Source organism: Sciurus vulgaris (genome assembly GCF_902686455.1).
Source record: "Sciurus vulgaris genome assembly, chromosome: 19".
NCBI classification, from domain to species: domain Eukaryota; kingdom Metazoa; phylum Chordata; class Mammalia; order Rodentia; family Sciuridae; genus Sciurus; species Sciurus vulgaris.
In genome coordinates, this window is record NC_136480.1 from 22,862,421 (window position 1) to 22,878,941 (window position 16,521).

At 52.6% G+C, this 16,521-nt stretch overlaps 1 protein-coding gene across 9 annotated transcripts in view; it reads right to left on the minus strand.

Annotated features, from left to right (window-relative positions):
• The window catches only part of MITF (melanocyte inducing transcription factor), a 188,742-nt gene that overhangs the window by 119,659 nt on the left and 52,562 nt on the right, over window positions 1-16,521 (minus strand). The window lies entirely within an intron of this gene.

Genomic DNA, 16,521 nt, shown 5'->3' on the forward strand with positions numbered 1-16,521 from the left:
CTGCACACGACCCACTGTCCCAGCCACAAGGCAGCCACTGAGGCACTTTCCTGTTCATTCCTTGGCGCCCTTAGCATCAACGGTGCTTCAATAGAACACATCCTACATCCGCCCAAGATGCTAAGTGTCAGGTGCAAGTGCAAGAAACCCTCCGCCAGGGAGCTGACGCATAGGGTCAGACTGCCCACCTCCGTACTGTGTCCACTGAGGGGCGCTCAGGCGCCAGGCACTCGACTCACCTGCGGTTACCTGAGGCCAGGTGACCCTCAAAGCGCCTCGCCCTGGCCCGTTCTTTCTTTCTGGGTCTCACGCTTGCCCAGCCGACGCTGCTGCAGGATTCACACAGAAAGAGGAAACAAGGCCTTATCACAAGGCGCCAGGGCAGAAGGAAGCCAGGCTCGACCTGTCCCTTCGACAGCTTGTGGTTATCTATGTAGCGGCTGCGGCTCTGCAGCCAGGCCCCAGGAGCGCAGAGGACCCTTGTCAGCCGGTCCCCGGCAGCTGGTTCACAGCTCCCGAAGCCCCCAGGCAGTGCAGATGGGTCAGCTTATCAGACGCAGGTTGGGGGAGGCGTTGCTGCTGAGTCGTCCGAGCCCCACTCCTTCACCCCGGGCCCCCGCGAGCTTCCAGGTCTCCCCGTCCCACTGGCCTGCTCGGAACCAGGACAGCACATTCTGCTTCCACGCTCCTCTGCTCCAGCCCCCTGGGCTCCTCTTCTGACCGCACGCTCCTTGCAAAGTGCCAGAGTGTGGATCTGAAACACCTCCAAAAGCCATACTCGAAAGGCTCTATGAAGAGGTGGCCTAATGGAGGTCTTATGTCACTGGGGGGCAGGTCCTGGAAGGGAACTGTGGGGCCCAGTCTGTTCTTTCTCCTCTTTTGTTCCCAGGTATAAGGTGAACAGTTTGCTCCACCCCCCTCTCCTCCTGTCATGTGCCCCCCAGGGCCCAAACCAATGAGACCTGTCAGTCATGGCCTAAAGCATCTAAACTGTGAACAAAAATAAACCTCTTCTCTATAAGTCAATTTGCCTCAGCTGTTTTTATTATAGTAACAGAAAACCAACTTGCATACGATGCAAGACAGAACCTGACTCTATTGATGGGACCCTGGGCGGGGGCCAGTCAGAAAGAGGGAGCACACAGTAGCTTGAAGATGGAATTTTAATACCTGAAATCATGACCTGTAATAGAAGGGTAACAGGCAGGAGTCTTAAAGAATGTTTAGGAACACAGGCATGGCAGATCCGAGGAGCGGCCATGACTCCTAGTCCTGAGATACAGTGCCCAGGGAGAGTCCACCTTGCCAGGGCTCAGCCCCACCCCCGGCTCAAGGCAGGCAGGGCAGCCGTGGTGCTTCACCCCTGGAAACAGCGGGAATCTGTTCCACGGAGGATCTAGGCAGAGCTACCTATCACAGAGCAGCCCACGGGGAGCACCAGGGGAAGCGGCCGACACCTGAGTATGGCCCAGCCACCGCGCACGGTGGGGCCAGACCCTGGGAAGGTAGCGCACTGGAGGACAGGGCCCTGGGGAGGCAGCGCGCTGGAGGACAGGGCCCTGGGGAGGCAGCGCGCTGGAGGACAGGGGCCTGGAGCAGCCAGGAAGGCGCAGAAGCCAGAGGAGCACGCGCACTCCAGCTGCAGGGGCAATGCCCCTCTCCGGCCTCCGCAGCCCTGCTCTTGTGAGGCTCGACACCATGCCACACCAAGCCCGCTCACGAGCGGGCCCTGAGGGTGAACTGGTCACCTTGCCTACCCAGCAAGCAACCACAGCGGGTCCTGACGACCCACCTCCAACCTGCGTTCAGGCCACAGCTGTCGACAAGCTCTTGTGAAAACCGCCCTGGCTACAAGGTCGACTCAGAGGGGAAACTCGCGCTGCGCTGGAAACCAGGGTGGGAGCAACCCCTGCGCTCGTGTTTCAGGGGTACATCAGGTCGCCTTCTCCCTGCTGTCTTTCAAGCTCACTCCAAAGCCCTCTGGATGGTGCTGGGTCTGGCCCCGCCAGGGGCAGGACCAGTCTTTGACAAAGGCCGGCAGGCGCTGACCACCGAATCTCTCACTGAGCCACCACAACGTCGCGCCTATTACTCTGACCTTTGCTTAGTCATTTACGTGAATGTGGTGACTGTTTTGAAATGGGATCATTCCAGGCCTGCATGTGCTTAAAATGTGTCCGCCATGGCCTTCGTCCACGCTCTGGCCACTCTGCTAACCAAAACACGGGCTGTGAATCAGGGCATGATCTGATTCACAGAAGAAATCACAGGGGAGCATTCAGTCAGCCTGGGAAGGCAGGATCAGGGGTCCGGTCGTGCTAGGGAGTGCTGGGAAGGACCCAGCAGCGGGGAAGATCCCAAGTGCAGGAAGAGGTGCACATCTGTCCATCACACACTTGGCTGCAGACCACAAAGTGCTGGCTCCTTAGAGGAGGTGAGGTCTGGGGAAAGACCCTGAATCTAAAAGAAATAAAATAACCAAAGCCCGTATTTAGAAAAGAGAAAGATAAGCATTCGAGTGTGCTTACGTCCTGCCCCAATTCCCAAGTTGAAGCCCCAGCCCCAACAGGATGGTGTTTGGGGTGGGGTCTCCAGGAGGTCATCAGGTGCAGCTGGGCTCCCAAGGGTGGGTCCTCGGGGTTGGGCCAGCACCCTCATTGGAAGAGGAGGGTGCAGAGATCTGCTGGCCCCCAGGAAAGGCCAGGCAAGGGGCAGCCTGGAAGAGCCCCCAGGGAGTCACCTCTGCAGGCGCGTCCACCCTGAGCTTGCTGGGCATCAGAACTGGAGAAATCAATGTCCCTTGTTTACACCACTCGTCTGTGGCCTTCTGTGGAAGCAGCTGGAGTTCAAGAGGCGCCTACGCTCTGCGCAAAGACGCAGGGAGGCTGTAGGGAGGGCACGGGAGGAGGCCTGTGAACCCACCGCAGGCCCTGGGCAGGCTGGGACGGGTGAGAAAGGAGAAGGCAGAGGAGAAGGAAGTGATGGGCAGAGTGAGCACTCTGTGTGCACGCGTGTGTGAGCGTGTGTGTGGGTGTGAGCCCAAACCTGGGAAATGGCCGAGTCACCCTTCCTCAGCACCACGCACAGGGAAGGACGGGGGGAGGCACAGCCCCGACCCCCATTACCTCCGCCTCAAACCAGCGGTTGTGCCTAGGAGACTGGTCTCCGTGTGGCTTGGTTAGATCCCGTCTTCCTGCTTCCCAGGAACACAAGCTCCGTGAAGGCAGAGCCCCGTCTCCTAGGAGAGTGGCAGGAACAGAACAAGACACCTTCGTGGGGCGAATGAAGAACCCCAAGAAGGGACGATGCCTTTGCTCCTGCATCCCGTAGCAAGCACTGCCCAGGAGCACGTCCCGCACCAGGGCCAGCTAACAGCCTCATCGGAGCAGGGCTCCGGCAGGCAGCAGGCCAGGCGCGGTTAGACGTGCCAGTCTCACACCCAGACTCGGAATGTGACAGCAAACCGTGTCTGTGAGTCAGAGAGGGCGACGCGCTCTCAGGAGAGCCGGCTCCTGCCTCTGCTCTCGTGAGCAGGCGTGTCCCCCTATTTACATGGCGAAGTCACGATTCTGATGTTGACCGTGATGTCGGCAGACGCTTTTCTTCAGCCTGGGTCTAACGTGGTCCCACTGAAGGAGAAGGCCGATTCCGGGCTGGGACGCCAAGCTGCCCCGTGGAGAAGCCGCCAGGAGCCTGACACTGCAGCCTCATTAGCTTTTCGGGCTCTGTGGCTCCAGCTGGGGGTGGGGGAGGGCGTGACCCACAAAACAAAGGCTTCGTGTCTCCAGAAGCGGAGAACATTCCAGCACCGTCAGGCAGAGGCTATTTATAACCCACGTAGCCAACGCTCCGAGCGCACTTTCCACACAGCACGTCGCAGCTACGCTTCTGAACTCTGGGCTCGGCAACGGGCGGGAGCCCAGCAGCCCCCAAACGTCCGACAACCCAAGGGGAAAAAATGAACTCCTGGCTATTCTTATTTTATTTACAACAGCCAGCATCATGTGGCAGGCAGAACTGAGGTTCCTGTTTTTGACTCACCTTTGACAAGAAAGTGCCTCATTTGCTGTGAGTTTGGAACTGAGGTTTCTGGAAAATGTGGGGTTGGAAAATATCCTACGACTCGGCTGAAAGAAAAAAAAAGTCGTGGAAAACCCCGTTTAACTTTTTCCAAGCACACACACGCCCCCGCCATCCTACACACAAAGAAAACGCGACCAGTTTGACTGTGTGCAGAGGGGGACTTCGTACCCGTTCCATTCTGTGTCCCTGCACAAGGGCAGGGATCTCCACGGGGAGTCTGGACACACTGCTGCCCAGAGTAGGGGCGCGGGACAGCCAGTGCCACAGCAGGACTCCAGTGGCTCAGTGCGTGCTCCCCGCAAGCCTGCACGTCCACCCAGCCCCACCCGCAGATCCCAACCACGTCCATTTCTCCTGTGCCAATTCTATCACATCCCTTGGGTTTGCAAAGAAGTTTGGACCTCAAAAGGGCTGAATATTTTTGTCCTGGCAGAAACTTAGAATAGAGCTTAAAAAAAAAAAAAAATCACACAATGAGAATGAGTTTTAAGCTTTGCAAAGCTTTTAGTTTCTAGAAAATTATTATTATTTTTTTTTACAACTGGGAAAAATTCTATTCTCGTTTTTATTGCTGCATGTAAGCTGCAAGTTAACTAAGAGACTAATTTAGAAATTCCAAGGTTTTAATTCCATATCTGACCTGATATGCATTTCAAAATAAATACTCAAAATCAAAGTATAATTAGGAAAAGTTTCATGCATATTTCTGGTAAAGAGTCTCTCTCTAGTGGCATGCCCAATAGACATAAAATAAGACTTAAGGGTAAAGCTAAATTTTATAGGAGTCATATTAAAAAGAACAAAACCAAAATAGGTAAAATCCATTCTATTACCTTATTTAAGCTAATGTGTCAAAATGTTACTTCAACATTGATCCACCCTGGACGTTATTAATAAGCCGTTTCACATTTTTTCACACTAAAGGTACGAAGGAGACGTGGATTTGACACTCGGAGCACGGGTCACCTGGCGCCGGCCACGTTCAAGACCCACGCGTAGCCAGGATGGCGGTGTGGGAGGCGCAGCTGTGAAGACCTCAGCTCGGTTTCTCTTCCAACACAGAAAGTTCCAGTTGCGGCGGCAGGCCGTCCTCAGGAGAAGAGGACTCTTGGAGAAGGTTGTCAGCTTCTTGGACAGGCTGGCCTTGGGCCTGGCGCTCTGGCCCAGCACATGCTGCCCGCCTGCTGCAGCGGAAATCCAAAGGAAGTGGCAACTCCTAGGCCAGACCTGCAACCCCAGCAGCAGATTCTCCTGCCTAAGCAGTTCCCAGCCTGAGCTCCTGAACCCGGCTTCTCCCGGGCGCAGCCTCCTGACAGCGAGCGGGGCTTAAATTAGCAGGCTTTTGTCTTTGGAAAGAGGTGGGAGCTAGGCTGGGCCCCTTTGGGATGCGCCGGGTGGGCGAAGGTCCCAGGAAACACAGCTCACACCGGGGGACGCCGAGCCCCTCGGAGGGCATGTTTAAAACAGCTCACCTGGCGGGAGTCCTCCTTCCCACCTGCCCGCGACTCCGCCAACGTGGCCGCGTTCCCAGCCCTGTGGGATTCATCAGCATCAACACATATTTCTGTCTTGTCGAAATTTTAATCTACCCATCAGATAACCGAGCTAGTGTCTCGGTTACAAGGGCAACACGGGTGCGGAGAAATGTGGTCACACCAGCTCCTCAGCAGGGCTGGAGGGTGGACAGGAAATAGCAGGGAGGATGTGGCGGGAATGCTGGACCCCACAAGGCACAGGGCAGGGGACTTGAGAGGCTGCACTAGGGCCCCAAGGCTCAGATCTGACCAGCCACAGCGCAGGAGCAGCGGGCAGGAAGGAGGACTCCGTCCTGGCAAGAGGAGCCATCGGGGAGTCTAACATCTGCCCTGTTCCACGAACAGCAGCCGACATGCACGGAAGACGGCCGCAGGGAAAGGACCCTACATCCCCATTTCCAAAATCCAACTCTGCTGGACACGCAACGTCCATCCCAATGGTAACTAGAGTGCACACATACACCGGAGAGAACCGTCCTGGGGAAACATGCACAGCTTCGCCTCCCACACGGCCCAGAGGGAGACGCAATGCTGGGTGTGATGGTCACGTTCCTGAGAACGTCCCCAGGGGGATGACAAGATGTAACACAGGCCACCCACAAAAGCCCAGAGCTTCAAACCCATCCCAACTTGTGTAAAATCGTCATTACGCATGCTCATAAGCTGTCCATCCAACGTACAGAAACACAGCCAAGAAAAGAGCAAGGACCCAAGTGTGACCACTCAGATTTTAAAAAGTCACCTGGAAACAAGAAACCATGGATTCAATGAAGACCGTTTGTGCGCTTGCCTGATCTCCCTCCCACCTGTCTTTTCAAAAAATGATTGATCCTCTGAACTTGATGTTTCTTTCCAAACCAAGTTCACACACACATGCCCGTTAAGTGCATTTGGTGATTTCTGCATATTTTAAAGCTTCACCCCAGTGAGACCTACAGTATACAACACATTGCAACTTCCACATTGAATTCAATGTTTTTTAGGATAAATACATTAGAACCATTTGAGTGGGTGACACGCTTTTAAAATTATGAACATTTCAAGTATACCAAAATACCAAGAAGAAGAAAAATACAATAAGCACGTGCAAGACTGCACCACACGGGACCACAGGGCCATGCCACTCCTCAGGCTGCCTTTGAAATAGCTGCTGGAACTTTGCTTTCCTGACAGTTATAGGAATAGTTCCAGAACAGGCACCAGCCATTCTGTCTACCTTAGGACGACTCTCTAGCGACCAGAGGGAAAGCATCCATGGGAAAGGATCCATGTTCTTGACCCTATCACCCCTGTGACCATCGACCACTGCAAGACTCACAGCACCTTGCCCTTCTAATATACTGAGGTCATTTTCCACCTAACTAAAAAACTGGAATCCGCGTACTGATACAAGGCAGCCCGCACTGAGATTTATGACTCCTGCTGAGTGTCCCTGCTTGGCAAGACTTTGCAGGAGTCACCACGCGCTGTTCTGGAAGAATCCGCCAGCCCTGTGTCACGCCCCAGGGAGCAGAGACCAGCCAGCCTTGGCCACGCTCTGCATCCAGCGATGGACTAATGACTGGCTCACTGCTTGGGTGTGCAAAGACACCAGGATTTCAGACTATGCCCCAAAAGGCAATGATGTCAACAGACTGAAAACAGAAAAGTCAGTGGATAATCAAGAATCCACATCCTTAGGTGGGACCTTACAAAACACACCGCCAGTGTAGACCCCCTGACAGCTCGTCACACTTAGAAGACGGTCAGGAGTGGAGAATGGACTCTAAGAGGGAAACCAAGAAGCTGCTCACTGACACAGTAACCTGACCAACAGTCTGTGACCCTTCCCAGTTTCTGAGAGCCGGCCACACCAGCATTGCCCCAGGACAGGAGGTCAGGTGAAACAGAGGAGCCCTGTCGCTGAGGGGCAGCCGTCTCTTCCGGAACTCTTCAAGGTCCGGGGCCCCTCCACTCAGTTTCTGTAGTTCTTAAGGGGCAGCTAGAAGACGACAGACTAACGTCCTGTGGTGCCGTGCAGAGCCTGAGTCAGAATTCTGTCTAGATCCTTGCCTGTGCTTGCTTTTTGTTCAAAACACCAACTAAAAAAATCATCTTTTAAAAATGCTGATTTTCCACTGAACATAATTCTATGAATTCTACTATGAACTGTTAGTTTTCAAAAAGATTAGCATCGTATACTCCATTCAGATTTTACTGAAAATGTTAAACTTTACACCTTTTAAAGAAATCTCGGATAGGTAGGATCTGAGAAACCCCAGAAGAACTGGTAATTATTCAATTATTGCGGTCTGTATTAGTCAGTTTTACATTGCTATGACCAAAATACCTGCTACGAACAATGTAGAACGGGCAAGGTTTATTTTGGTTTAATTTCATAAGTTGGGTCCATGATCAGCTGATTGCGTCGCTCTGGGCCCAAGGTGAAGCAGGACATCATGGCGGAAGGGCATGGTGGAGGAAAGTGACTTAGCTCACGCTGGCCAGAGAGCAGAGAGTGAGGGCAAGGAGCCAGGGACAAAATTAACTCCCCAAGGGCCCTGCCACAGTGACCTACTTCCTCCAGTCACACCCCACCTGCCTACACTCACCACCCAATAATCCACTTGTCAATCTGTCCAATGGATTAATCCACACCTGGGGTTACAGCTCTTGTAGCTGATGTTTCACCTCTGAACCCTGCTACATTGGATATCATGTCTCCGACATCTGAACTTTTCAGAGGACACTTCATACCCAAAACATATCATGGTCCAAGGTCACATGCACAAGCAGCAGCAGGTGACCTTTCTTTCCACTACTGAAACAGAGCAATTTGCAAAGCAAGGGAAATTGTCCTAGGTCTTTGCAGCAGTAAAATCTATGAACACCCTTTATGCTTTCGCCTCACATCAGCTGAACTTAGGAGTGGCTTTGGGAGAGAGATGAGACTGATGTCCAGCTGTGCCGGGAAGCCTAACACTTCAGCAGGGAGGTGCGGGTGCACCAGGAAGAGAGGCAGGCAGTTCTACACGCCTCCTGCCTCCTGACACCCCCGTCTTCCTTCTATTTGATCTTATCTTTCCTCGGCTCGCTGACTGTCTGTGAAGAGTTATCTTTGAGAGCGACATCCAGGAATAGAAAACCCTGTCTGACTCAGGCTTCGAGGGGTCCAGATATGAAGCGTCTTCGCTGCAAGGCCACTTCTCAGTCCCAAACTCCTGATACCCCGCTGCCCGCTCAATCTCCTGAGTGGAAGAGCAGCACCATCTGAGGATGAGCCAGCTGAGGACAAGACCAGCCAACCAAACCGTTCCCATACGTGACCCAATTCCTGCTCTCCGCTGAATGCAAAGAGAAACTGTCACTTAATCCCTAAGCCTTAGCACACAGAGCTCAGTTACCCATACTCTCAGCAGACCCTCTTTGGGGAAAAAAAAAAAAAAAAGGAACTATTTCTAAAAATACACATTTGAAACACTGAAATAATCCAGGCAGCAAATAATTAGAAATTGTGAGAATAAAATAATAACCCTTGGAAGGATAAAATAATAACCACGGGGAGGAAACTCAGGCCATGGAAATCAAAGTGCAGGCAAGTAAAGCAGGTTCCTTCAGGGGACTGCACACCGACAGCAGGCCGCGGGGCTCTGCACCCCGACTTGCCGAGCAAACGTCTGCAACCTGCAGTCTCTGAATACCGGCTCCACGGTGCCCCCCGCCTCCTCCAAGCATCTCCACCACGAGGTCGGATTCTCCCTGCACCGTCCCTGTGGGATGGCGCCACCCAAGGTCACAGCCCTGTGGAACAGAGCTGGGGCCGCCTTCCCTCTTTCCTTCCACAACACTCCATGACTTTTCTTCTCCGGGGCACCCATGTCCATTCCTGGCATTGACCCCGGGTTGAAAAGCTTCTATTGGCTCATCCCAGAAGCACTTGGGGCAAGGGGGCAGAAAACACTGACAAGAGCGAGAGGAGGGGAAACAGCAGGCAACCCCACAGCTGCCCAAGGATAGGAGCCCAGTGCTGCTGGGCCCCTGGGCACTATAGCTGGGACCAGGCCAGAGAGAGGGGCCTCTCTTCCTTCTTTCAGGATGAGTTAGCTCTGTGCTGGCCAGCCGACAAGGTGGCCGGCCCTGGCCAAATGGCTACCATTGGTCTGACCAACTGAGGGGCAGCAATGCTGGTGGTCATTCTGCTAACAGATCACCCATGTACAGGGCGTTAAATCAACGTGCTGTACAACAGCAGAATGTCAGTGCTGGTGGGCTCCCTCGCTGCATTTAACCAGACCCCTTATTTCAGGAGTGAGAATACTGAGTTCTGCATGGTAAAATGTCTTGCCTAAGGTGACAGGTGGACAGTACCCCTTAGGCCCACAGTCCCTATGCCCGGATCTCTGAAGCCACATGCTGTTCTAAAGTCCAGAATCAAACTCATCCGCCCCACGGCCGATGGAACAGCTCTTCTCCACATCTATGCTCCTCGGCGTTAAGTAGCAAATCTATCGTTACCCACAATGTCAAAGGCTTGTGGAGACTTTACAGCAGGGAGTCTCAACTCCCGCTGCCCAACAGAGCCCCAGGGAGCATTCAAAACCACTCTGGCCCCAGCCCTCACCCCTCATCTGACTCTGGGAGGGCAGCCTCCCGGCCTGGGTATTTCAGTGTTCTCAAACCTCCCAGGTCCTCCTAATGTGCAGTCAGGGGTGACGATCTCTGCTGTAAACCTTAAAGTTAATGTGCAAAAAATGCCAACATTCCTGCTTTAATGCAAAGTTCTCAAACCACTTCAGAGCACGTTTCAGATGACAGGCATTTGTCAGAGTTTAGGAGTGACGGCTGCCACTTACTGATCCTCTACTGCACGCTTCACAAACGTTACATAGGTTATAAGCTCCCTGGGGGCGAGAACTTGGTTCTGCCTCTGACATGGTACAAATGCCCAGCACCTGGCTTGCATGTCACAGGAGCTTAACAAATACCCGTCTAAGGTGCAAGTGGAAGATCTCACCTGTCCCTCACGGTGGCCCTTGACAGCAAGTGTTAGCTTAAAAATTCTCATTGACGAGGAAATCCTAAGAAAGACTCTAACAGGCCTCAAGCAACATGCTTGCTCTGCCCATCATACAGATAATGTTCAAACAACTTTTCTAGGAATTAACCAAAACTGGTCCTTCTATCCTAGATCATAACTGGTATGTGAGGAGTTATTCTGAGCAGTGGTAGAGAGCTTGCCCAGCATGCACACGAGGCCCTGGGTTCAATCCCCTGTATTGAAGTCATTTTGAATACTAGTTTTATTTTTTAATTTTAAAAACTAAGCCTAGTACCATCAAATAAATCTTTGGGCTGCCCAGTCTCATGCTGGACAATAATCCAAGAACAGGTTTTATGGCAAGCACAGCTAACCAGGTCCAATTCAGTGTGAAAGGTTACCGGAACTAAATGGAACAAGTCGATCACATTTAATGTAAACTGTGACTCGATGCTTAGTAAAGGAGTGAGTTGGCCAGTGGTAACCAGAGCCACCAGAATCACCCCTGAGCGCAGCCTGCCGTTCCCATTCCCGAATCCTGCAACAAGATGGCAAACGCTGGACACAGCTTTTCATCAGTGACACCCTATGCTCCCAGCCAATCAATGCCGGGCTCGGGACAGAGGAGCTAAGCCAGATGGGCCTGCTTAAAAAGAATACCCAGCACAAATGAAAGAAGATCGGAAGGCGTGGAGACAGTCGGCAAAAAATGAAAATTTCCAAGGTCCTCCTTCCTCGTCTCCTTTCAACCAAAAAGGAGTGCTACTGGAAGCTGACTCTCCATGTATAAACCGGGGTAGAAATTTCATAATTTTCCAGGAATAAAGACTAAGCAAAAAAGGTGAAGGGAAATCCATGGAAAGTAAGAGAGTCTCAGCTCTTTTTTTTTTTAAAGACAGGGTCTTGCTACATTGCCCAGGCTGGCCTTGAACCCCTTTGAAATAATATTTGTGGATGAATGTTCAAGATACTATCTGAAGAATTTTAGAATGTCATAAAATCGGTGTATAATTGTAAAGTACAAAGAGGCTTCTGCCTGTCAACATCAATGTTGACGTTCCCAGCCCTAGAACCAAGGTAAGGTTGTACAAGCCCCAAGAGAAGGGCCTGTGGACCTGTTGCCAAAAGCAACAAACACAGAATGGGTGAAGCCAGGATCCAGGGCCCACGAAGGAGCAAGTCACACTACAGCATCCTGCGGCAAACACGCACCTGAACCCTGCTGTCCGCCTGGTGCTAAGCAACCGCGGCAGAAAACCTCTTCCACCCACAACCCCCCGCCCTGCAAAGACGGGCAGCCTTGGTTTAGGGGTGTCAAGGCAAGCTCATGTGGCCCGTGGGTTTTATTTTCAGTTTGTAAGCTCCACCGCGTTGCACTTCAGGGTGAGCTGCAGCCACCGTATCAAAGAGCCACATGATGACGCAGCAGGGCCCATGTCTCAGGAGTGTGCTGACCACGGGTGGTCGCCTCGCCCTCCAGTGCAGGTGGTGACTTGTAAAATCACCGCTCTGGCATCCTAAGCAACACCTTAGTGAGGCTGCCCCACAGGCCGTGCAGGAGGGGTCAGGTGAGAAGCCCAGGACCCAGCAGTCCTGCTGGGACCACGCTGCAGACCAGCGGCTTCAGGGTATCCCAAGGGTAGTACGCCCTTCGCAGGAGCCTGGGGCCTGTGTCACCTGCTCCCCGACACCACACGGTGCCTGGCATCCTGGAAACGGCCAGTCCCGGGGTCCTGACTGTCGGGAGCCAGCTCCACCTGTGCTGTGGTCTCTGCTCGATACTCCTGTCATTGTCTTAAAAATCAGGCTGGCTGGACGCCACAGAGCCCTGGGCATGACAGGTGGCACAACGGAGTCGGACAGCCTGCTGCCCCCAGGAGTATGCGCCCAAGTCCTGCTGGGCTTTGCTCCTGACACTGCTGAGGGCCGTCCACATCCCCTGCTCTGGCTCTGCCGTCACTATCCTGAAGTCACCAGAGTCTCTCCGCTGGGCTGACGGAGCCACTGAACCGTGAACCCCCGTCTGACTTTGCCCCCATCCCACCTGGCTGCTCCCATCCCACGGCACATCACAGCCCACGGTCTCTTCAAAGAGCAGCTCTGAAGCTGCAGCCACCCGGCCAGTCCCCACTGCCTCCAGGGGAGGAGCGAGTCCTGTCCAGACAGTAAGGCCTGCAAGGGGGGACCCCAGCTCCCTGGTCTCTTCCCACACCACACTCCAGAGTCGCGCCTGTGTCTCTGGTCCATCCAGGGTCCCCTGAGCACAGCCTACCTGCTTCCCACCCCACGGCTTTTCACACGTGCTTCTGAAAAGTGCCCCGTACTCGGAGTCTGCAATACAAACCTCAGCCTCCCAGGAAGACCCTCCCCAACCACAGCCAGCTCAATCCTCTTACAGGGTCTGTACTTCTTCTCCAGCTGCAAACGAGGATTTATTATTATTGGATTAACCGTGGCCTCCTCCGTGGTCTGGGAGCTGGATGAGGACAGGCACGATTTGTGTATAAGTAAGAGTGCCATGCACCCTGCTTTCCTGAGACATTTCAGCCTCTGTGGCTCTTCCAGAGAAAGTGTTAATACTGCTCCTGGGCTGGGACCTAGCTCAGTTGGTAGAGTTGCTAGCCTCGCAAGCACAAGACCCAGCAGCGCAAAAAAAAAAAGAAAAAGAAAAAAAGAAAAGACTGATCCCTTTGACTTCACTCAGAGGCAACTACCTAGGTAGTCAGTCCATTTTGATGGACTTTTTCACGAGAACGAAGTCCTGAAGTGGTACACTCTAATTTCATTTATATATATTCATGTCAAGAAAAAAATTGTAGCTGGGCACAGTGGTACACGCCTGTAACCCCAGTGGCTCAGGAGGCTGAGGCAGGCGGACGGCAGGTTCAAAGCCAACCTCAGCCATTTAGGAAGGCTGTAAGCAACCTAGCAAGACCCCGTCTCAAAATAAAAAATAAAAGGGGTGGGGATATGCCTCAGTGGTTAAGCGCCCTTGGGTTCAATCCCTGGTACAAAAAAAAAAAAAAAGAAAAGAAAAGTCAAGTCCAGAGTCTCTTCAAGTAGCTTTCCAGGCTTTCCAACATACTGGATCACTAAGTACAGCACCATCAAATCAAAGTCGACTCCTTCGAAGGACAGTCGGCATCGTTAGGCTTAGCTACCGAGCCCTCTCCAGGACGGAGATCAAAGGGTGCTTGAGAGAAGCACTGTACCCTGGTGCTCCAAAATGGGTCACTGGAAGATTAACAGCTTCCAGGAGGTCAGCGCCTCAAAGGCCCCTGACCCAAATGAGGGAATCAAAGTGGCTTGTCCACCACAGAAGCTTAGGAAGAAAGGTTCCACCTTAATTATGGCGCTCAGTAAACACAGGGGTTGCGAGACTCTGCAAATCCAACCGCAGGGTGAGAAGAAAGGAAATGCACTCCACTGCTTCACTGGCTCCAATCAACACACAAGGGTTTTGTTAACGCCAATCGCTCAGACGGGAAATGGACGTGAGCACAGTTGGCAGATCTGCCCTGGACCTTCACGATGCTCAGTCATTAACCCACACAAGCAGCGACAGCACAGGCCAACTCTCTGTGACCATGGTGGTGCACTCCCCATTAATCAGATGAAGGAGGGCGAGATGCTCCGGTCACCAAGTGTCGGAAAGCAGCTGGCCAGTGCTCCCGAGTTAGGGGGACACGCGGCCGTCACCACGGCTCCAGAGAGCCAAGTGCACGCAGGAATTTTAAAGAGTAGCCGAGCAATGAGATTGCCAGCCGACACAGCGGGAGCGTCCTGCAAGTTAGGAGAGAAAGACTTTCCAGGGGAAGGGCCTCCCCGAGACAAGACGAGGCAGCCCCTTGGGTTGTTTCTGTTTGGGCCAAGGACTCAGAACAGGCTCCACAGCCGCGATAAGGATCTGTAGCTGTGGACCAGACAGGGATGGGTGTGTAAAACCGTCACCACCAGGAAGCTGTGCATCAGAGTTTCCTCACATTGCTCATCACACTGGCTGGTATTTTTTTCCTGTCTTAATTACACACGGAGCCAAACTAACAATAATTGCGGTTTTGATTACAAGTTCAGAGGCTCACCCAGTTTTAAGTAAAAGAGCTGCATCTTTAAACTCTCAGAATCCTGCTATTTATAGAAAAGGCTTCATGGAGGCAGGCATGAAATCCCTCTGCAGAGAGCATTTCCCTCCCTCTGCGCCTGACGCCTCTGTCTCACGTCCTGGGCAACAATTATCCTCCTCCTCATAAACGGCTGCAAATCCAGCCTAAAAATTAAGTGGGGCTGCTGACCGTGGGTTAAGGCCATGAGTCTGTGGTCACAGCCACATACCTCCACTGGGTTGAATGCTTTTCTGGGGAAAGATCCTTATCCTCAAATTATAAGCTGGTTCCTGACATCCAAAGTTCAAAGACCTTTCTTGTTTGCAAATAAATTCCTGACTTAAAAAAGAAGTCTGTTAAGAGAATAGTAAAAGAAATCACGGGATTAAAAAAATAAGTTTAGTGCTGCTAAGGTATCCTGCACCCAAAACTGTCTTTGTGAAGTAGATTTTCGTGTAACTTGTCCACATTGAACAGGCTCAGTGGTAACAGCTCCACGTCCATTCTTCTAGATATCGACCATCTCTCCTGTGCCACGCACATCGTATGAATGGGGCACAGCGAACAACACGACCCTCTTGCTGCCTGACGGCCTGGGGTGACTGCAGTGACAAGGAACAGAGACCTAGTGGCTCAACACAGATCACCAGTTCTCCGCCACTGGGAAAGAAGCCAAGGAAGCGGAAGACCACCTCCACTGGGAGGCCTCGCTTACTCCCGGAAACAGAAGGAAGCTCTGGTCAGCCCTGGAGGGACGGTGCAGAAGGGCTTCGGATCATCCGGTCACTGTGAAACCTCGTCTAAGGCCACAAGGGGTCATCAAAGACTCTATTTTAAAATTCTGGTTTTCCACTTTATCGAGAACAGACAAAAGTGCAAATGGGAAGAAAGGCAGAGGAGGGAGACAGACGTGTGGCACAGGTGCGTGGCTTTTCTGGTTTGAATGGCTTAGCTAAGACGGCAAAACCGAATCACAGGCCCGTTCAAAAGCCACCAGACAAAATCGTGACGCGGTTTTTCTTATTAGTTCAAAGAGAACACCCACAAGGCGTCGGCAACGGGCCCGCTGACACTGTATCCTTGGCGCTTCCAGAACGAGGCAAGCCTCGCTTGAAAGAAGATGCAGGTCCATTAGCCGCACACCTGGGCGGCAGAGGCTGCTCTGCACCTGGACCCTCAGGAGCCCCCAGCCTGGACAAGCAGAAGTCACCACACAGCGTCGAGAGCTCCGGGGACACCGTGCGGCCTGCTGAAGTCCAACGTGACGTCAGGCTGATCTGCTGGCACAGCCGACCCTCGGTCTTCCTTGACCTTGGATCCCTCCCTGAGGAGGCCCTGGGCCTCTCAGAGTCTGCGAGGCCCTCAAAAAGCAAGACAGAAAGCTGAGGACGGACATGTCGGGAACAAATGAGAAACCTTGCCCTCATTTGCTACAAAAGCAATCGCATTTTGAAACCCTAAACTCTTTTTTTGAATTTTTTTATTTGTTTTAATTAGTTACACATGACAGTAGAATGCGCTTTGATACGGCATATATGATGGAGTATGGTTTCTCACTCTTCTGGTCGTACATGATGAAGAATTCCACGGGTCATAGTTATAAATGCACACAGGGTGATGATGTCTGATTCACTCTGCTGTCCTTCCTACCCCCAGTCCCCCATGCTCCCATCACTCCCCTCTACCTAATCTAAAATATCTCCCTTCTTCCCTAGCGCACCCGGCCCCTGCACCGCATTCTGAATTAGCATCCCCTTACCAAACACTCGGCCTGGGATCTTTG